The sequence below is a fragment of the Podarcis vaucheri genome (assembly GCF_965113315.1).
Source record: "Podarcis vaucheri genome assembly, chromosome: W".
Taxonomy (NCBI): domain Eukaryota; kingdom Metazoa; phylum Chordata; class Lepidosauria; order Squamata; family Lacertidae; genus Podarcis; species Podarcis vaucheri.
This window is the reverse complement of record NC_138757.1, coordinates 16,457,787-16,464,335: the sequence shown is the minus strand read 5'-3', so window position 1 is coordinate 16,464,335 and position 6,549 is coordinate 16,457,787. Positions and strand designations below refer to the sequence as shown.

Genomic DNA, 6,549 nt, shown 5'->3' with positions numbered 1-6,549 from the left:
AGTTGGGCCACTCCCACCATCATTAGGAGGCTCTAAGTACTGGCTTACCCTCATAGACCAGTATAGTAGATACTGTTGGACTTATGCAATAGCTGAGAAGTCCCAAGCATTTGAGAAGTACAAGGTTTTTTGCAACTGGGTAAAAACGCACTTTAACAAACCTATTAAGAACCTGTTTTCTGACCGGGGCGGGGAATTTGTTTCTGAGGATTTTGAGAAATTCCTGGAAGCGCAGGGGACTACTCATGAGTTATCTTGCCCCCAAAGTCCCTGGCAAAATGGGCTTGTTGAAGTTGTGCAGCGTGACTTGCAGGCAGGGGTTAAAACTTATCTGCACGATGCTAATCTGCCCAAAGTCTTTTGGGCTGAAGCGCTCCATGCCTTTTGTTATGTTAGAAATCGCAGTTATCATTCTGGTTTAGATGTCACCCGCTATGAGAAGCTGTTTAAAAAATGCCCTAATCTGAAATACCTACGCATTTGGGGTTCAGATGTAATTATGCATTATCCCGCTAAGCAGAAATTGGGTGAACGTAGTGTTCAGGGAAAATTAATGGGCTACCAGCAGGGGGCGTACAGAATTTACATACTAGCAACTGGCAAATTTCATATTACCAGAAGCATGATGCAAACTGTAAATTGGAATGGGGTTGCTGTTTTCCAAGATACTGATGGTATAAATGATACTGAGGAAGAAGAGGAAGAAGCAGCAGCAGGAAATGGTGCTTCTGAATTAATGGGGAAAGACAAAAAGCCTGTTGAATCTGATAATTTGTTTGATTTAAAGTCACAGGCACCTGAGGGGAGGTTAGATTCTCTTGAGTTTTCTGACCGTGAGCTTTAGCCTACAGGCATCTCTTCAGTCTGACAATGATGATTTACAACCTGAAACTAGTAGTTCACTTAGTCCCATTAAGTCTGAGGAGTCTGACTCTCCTTCCGGACTGAGACGTTCAGATAGAAAGAGGCAGAAGCCACAACGTTTTGCAGATGAACATTTTAATACTGTGTATGCCAATAAGGTGGTTTTTGAGCCAAAAGGCTACAATGATCAGAATTTACCTAAGCACCAAGCTGTAAATTGGTATAAAGCTATGAACTCTGAGATAGCTTCTTTAAAAGAGCATAACACTTGGTCACTTGTACCACAAACCCCAAATATGAGACTTATTGATTCAAAATGGGTTTATAGAATTAAAATGAATGACAAAAATGAAGATGTAAGGTACAAGGCAAGACTAGTTGCTAAGGGTTTTCAACAAATTCCAGGAGAAGATTATGATTTGTGTTATTCACCAAGTGTAAAATATGAAACAGTTAAGCTTTTGTTAAAAGATGCATCACAATGTGGAAAAGCCCACTACGCAATGTTTCTCTGCTCTTAAGAGAGTGGTAATGTACCTTAAACATACCAAACATTATAGGTTGCAGTTTACAACAAGTATTGACAAAGGTTTTGAAATTTTCTGCGATGCATCTCATGCAGTAGAACAAAATAATTGCAGGGGTGTGTCTGGTATGGTGTTTTGTTACAACGGTTGTCCATTTGAATGGAAGTCCCAGACACAAACCATTATTTGTCTCTCCACAACAGAGAGTGAATTATGTGCATGCGTTCAGGCCACTCGTGATGTAGAATGGTATCTGCAAGTGTTTGCAGACCTACAGATGCAAGTAACACTACCAGTAAAAGTTTACCTTGATTCCCAGAGTGGACTTGCTATCCTCTGTTCAGAGACCAATACGCAGCGCACTAGAGTCTTAAGATTACGTTTAGAATTTGTAAAGAAACTAATTGCTGATGAAATGGTTGTATTTAAATATGTTCCAGGTGACAATCAAATTGCGGACATTTTTACTAAAGCACTTCCAAAGGTTACACATGAAAAACATGTACAAAGTATGCTTTGTTTTTGTTCCACAATGATGAACCGCAGGGGAAATGTTGAATGGTTTCTTTAAATGTAAAGGTTCATCATTGTTCCACTCCATGTGTATGTCTTTAAGGGGCCAGAGCAAGGGCCAGAGCAAGATAATGAGACCCAGCTTTACAGCTTTGAAACATAGCAGGTGCTGCTGAGTTGTATTTGATTAAGGTGTGTCAGCATCTGGGTAGAGTATATAAGGAGCAGCACCTAGCTCTCCCATTACCCTGGGGGATGGGTTGGTGGTTGGGTCTGGTTTGTTGATGTATTTAGTGTAAATGGAGTTTTTGTTTTTCTTATTAAAACCTTTAAGTTATTTTTGAGTCCCTTTTTAATGCATGGTCTCCCCAGCAAGCTCTCTGCAGCGTTACTATACTGCAAAAAAAAAAAAAGCCAACAGGGGCCTCATTTTACTTGCTAAAGAATTGTGTTGCTGGTGCTGTATACCCCACTGTGCCCAATAAACAATGGTGCCTTTCAATATATTTTCAGACTTGTCTCTCTGTTCTAGCAAAGTATTCTATGGCAGATGTGCATTAAATCCAGTTTGAGATTGCGCATCTGATAACATTATATAAGTACAGATGAACAGTCTGTGTATGTAACTAATAAAGCAGAATGTATTTTATAGAAATTGTGGACGTGTGTGAAATGTTTCAAAGCACCCTGCATGGCACCTAGCAGTACCATGAAGCTAGTGTCGTCTTCTTCTTTTTTAAGGCCAGCATCTTTCATGCATTTCGGTGTCAAAACATTTTTCAGAACCACATGCAGGAGATAGTTTGATGCTGCCTCCTTATATACAGGTGAAACTCGGAAATTAGAATATCGTGGAAAAGTTCATTTATTTCAATAATTCAACTTAAAAGGTGAAACTAATATGAGATAGACTCATGACATGCAAAGCGAGATATGTCAAGCCTTTATTTGTTATAATTGTGATGATCATGGCGTACAGCTGATGAAAACCCCAAATTAACAATCTCAGGAAATTAGAATATTAAATAAAATCAGCAAAACAAGGACTGCAAATAGAGCAAAGTAGAAGCATGCATATGTACTTAGTACTTGGTTTGGGCCCCTTTTGCATCAATTACTGTCTCAATGCGGCCTGGCATGGATGCTATCAGCCTGTGGCACTGCTGAGGTGTTATGAAAGACCAGGATGCTTCAATAGCAGCCTTCAGCTCTTCTGCATTGCTCGGTCTTATGTCTCTCATCTGTCTCTTGGCAGTGCCCCATAGATTCTCTATGGGGTTCAGGTCAGGCGAATTTGCTGGCCAATCAAGCACAGTAATCCCATGGGCACTGAACCAGGTTTTGGTACTTTTGGCAGTGTGGGCAGGTGCCAAGTCCAGCTGGAAAATAAGTCAGCATCCCCATGAAGCTGGTCTGCGGAAGGAAGAATGAAGTGCTCCAAAATCTCCTGGTAGACTGCTGCATTGACCCTGGACTTAATGAAGCACAGTGGACCAACACCAGCTTGATGACATGGCTCCCCCAATCAACACAGACTGTGGAAACGTCACACTGGACTTCAAGCATCTGGCATTGTGTCCCTCCCCATTCTTCCTCCAGACTCTGGGTCCTTGGTTTCCAAATGAGATGCAAAAGCTGTTCTTATCAGAAAAGAGATTTGCTCTATTTGCAGTCCTTATTTTGCTGATTTCATTTAATATTCTAATCATCACAATGATAACTAATAAAGGCTTGACATATCTCGCTTTGCATGTCATGAGTCTATCTCATATATTGTTGTTGTTTAGTCGTTTAGTCATGTCCGGCTCTTCGTGACCCCCTGGACCAGAGCACGCCAGGCATTCCTGTCTTCCACTGCCTCCCGCAGTTTGGTCAAACTCATGCTGGTAGCTTCGAGAACACTGTCCAACCATCTCGTTCTCTGTCGTCCCTTTCTCCTTGTGCCCTCCATCTTTCCCAACATCAGGGTCTTTTCCAGGGAGTCTTCTCTTCTCATGAGGTGGCCAAAGTATTGGAGCCTCAGCTTCAGGATCTGTCCTTCCAGTGAGCACTCAGGGCTGATTTCCTTAAGAATAAAAAAATTCCTTCCAGTAGCACCTTAAAGACCAACTAAGTTAGTTCTTGGTATGAGTTTTCGTGTGCTAGTTGGTCTTTAAGGTGCTACTGGAAGGAATTTTTTTATTTTGACTATGGCAGACCAACACGGCTACCTATCTGTAACTGGTTCCTTAAGAATGGAGAGGTTTGATCTTCTTGCAGTCCATGGGACTCTCAAGAGTCTCCTCCAGCACCAGAATTCAAAAGCATCCATTCTTCAGCGATCAGCCTTCTTTATGGTCCAGCTCTCACCTTTTAAGCCGAATTCCTGAAATAAATGAACTTTTCCACAATATTCTAATTTTCCGAGTTTCACCTGTATACTGGCCACATTCACAAAACACATTTAAAACACTATTGTTTTAAATATCCATGGCTTCCCTCAAAGAATCCTGGGAACTGATTTGCTAAGAGGGCTGGTGTCAGGGAACTGACATCGGAGCTAGAGGCGGAGGGAAGGCTCTCAAATGCTGCTGGAGAAGGGCCCAGCAGGGAGAGAGGCAGCTCCGCAGATGGGGAAGCAAATCAGCGCAACACCAGGGATATAGAGGGGCTGATGGGGGAATCGGCGAGAGGGCTCCAGGACTCTTCACCGGACACCAGTGGGGAGAGCACGGGTCCTCCGCTACCCACGCCCACCCTGCGCAGAAGACTTCCATGCAGAGAGAGTAGGAGGAGACTGGGTGTCAAACAACTTTTATGTTGGAAAAGATTTAAGAAACGCCCACTGACGGATTCTGCTAACGACTGAGGCAGCCACGAATTGAAGGGCTGTCCAGACAGAAAGGTTTAACAAGGCAACATAACCAGGAGAGGCGGCAACTTACGCACGAGCAACCCCATACCCATTACAGCTGAGAACCCCTTTTCTGCTCCCAGAGCAGTTTATCAATCCCTCTTCACAGGGAACTCTGGGAATTGTAGCTCTGTGAAGAGACTAGTGGGTCTTCTAACAACTCTCAGCACCCTTTGGTGGGAGCAGTGGTTGAGGCGAGAGAGCAGGCAGAGCTGCAGGCAACATGAACACCAGTCAGAAGCATCAGGACTTCATGGCTGAGCCCATGGGGGACAAGTCTCTTGGTACTTTAGCTGGCATTGGAGATGTACTTGGCAGGAAGCTGGAAGACAAAGGCTTTGACAAGGTGTACGTGGTTCTGGGACAGTTCTTAGTGCTGAAGGACCTCTTCTGCGAGTGGCTGAAGGACACATGCGGTGCCAACGCCAAGCAATCCAGAGACTGTTATGGCTGCCTGAAGGAATGGTGTGATGCTTTCTTGTGATTGTTGGCCAAAGCCTGGTGGATGCTGTGAGGGCTTTTGTAGTTGAATAGAGATTGTTCCTCCCCATCTCTCTCAGCACCTACTTCTTATAAACCTTCCAACATCTACACAAGCTGCTGAGGGCTATTGCTCCCAACACTGGGGTGGGGTAGGGGGAAGCCACGGCTGCCTTTTAATGTAACTGAATCTTTTTTCCTCCAGGGAGAGGATTGAGAAACATCAAATGTTCTAAACATCAAGTAGGTCGTTGTTTTTTACGTGGCTTTAATAGCACCCCCCCCTCACTGTTAGGCCACCCAACTCCAGAACCAGACCTGCCTGCTAACAATAATGGAAGTTCCCCTACTACCTTTGTTTGAGCTCCAATTAGACTGAGATTTACCCGTCAATTCTGAAGATAAAAGATGTTATTAGGATTATTACAGTGGTGCCCCGCAAGACGAATGCCTCGCAAGACGAAAAACTCGCTAGACGAAAGGGTTTTGCGGTTTTTGAGCTGCTTCGCAAGACGAATTTCCCTATGGGCTTGCTTCGCAAGACAAAAACGCCTTGCAAGTTTGTTTCCTTTTTCTTAAAACCGTTAATACCCAGGGTGCATTGCTTGAAGAGGTGCAGTTGCGACTTGACTTCGAGGAGCCTTTTTTGAGGTTTTTGAAGACTTTGCTGATTTTTGAAGCTTTCCCAAAACTTCTTTTGCAGCCATTTGGTAAGTTAAACTTTTAAAACTTTTTTGGGGGGGGTTGGATTTTGGGTTGGGGTGTTTGGAATTCAAGGACTTGGTGTTGGGGAGGGGTTTGTAAGAATCTGGAAGCTTGTGGTTTTTTCCTGCATTTTTTGTGACCATTGGGCCACTCTGCTGGTTTTTTGTGTTTTTTTTTAATCTGGGTTTGAATTTCTGTGTGGTGGGTGGCTGGGGGAACAGTTGAGGAGGGGTTTGCAAGAATCTCGAAGCTTGTGTGGTTTTTTTCTGCATTTTTCTGATTTTCTGTTACCATTGGGCCACTCTGCTGTTTTTTTAAAAAAAATATCTGGGTTTGAATTTCTGTGTGGTGGGTGGCTGGGGGAACAGTTGAGGGGTTTGCAATAATCTGGAAGCTTGTGTGGTTTTTTTCTGCATTTTTATGATTTTCTGTTACCATTGGGCCACTCGGCTGTTTTTTTTAAAAAAAATTCTGGGTTTGAATTTCTGTGTGGTGGGTGCCTGGGGGAACAGTTGAGGAGGGGTTTGCAATAATCTGGAAGCTTGTGTGGTTTTTTTCTGCATTTTT

General features: G+C 43.4%; 1 pseudogene across 1 annotated transcript; it reads left to right on the top strand.

Moving 5' to 3' along the window:
• The first annotated feature begins 4,894 nt into the window (after positions 1–4,894).
• Positions 4,895–5,696, top strand: LOC309523233 (barrier-to-autointegration factor pseudogene; annotated as a pseudogene). The gene has a single exon. The product of its transcript is annotated as a barrier-to-autointegration factor pseudogene (transcript).
• Positions 5,697–6,549: the final 853 nt, after the last annotated feature.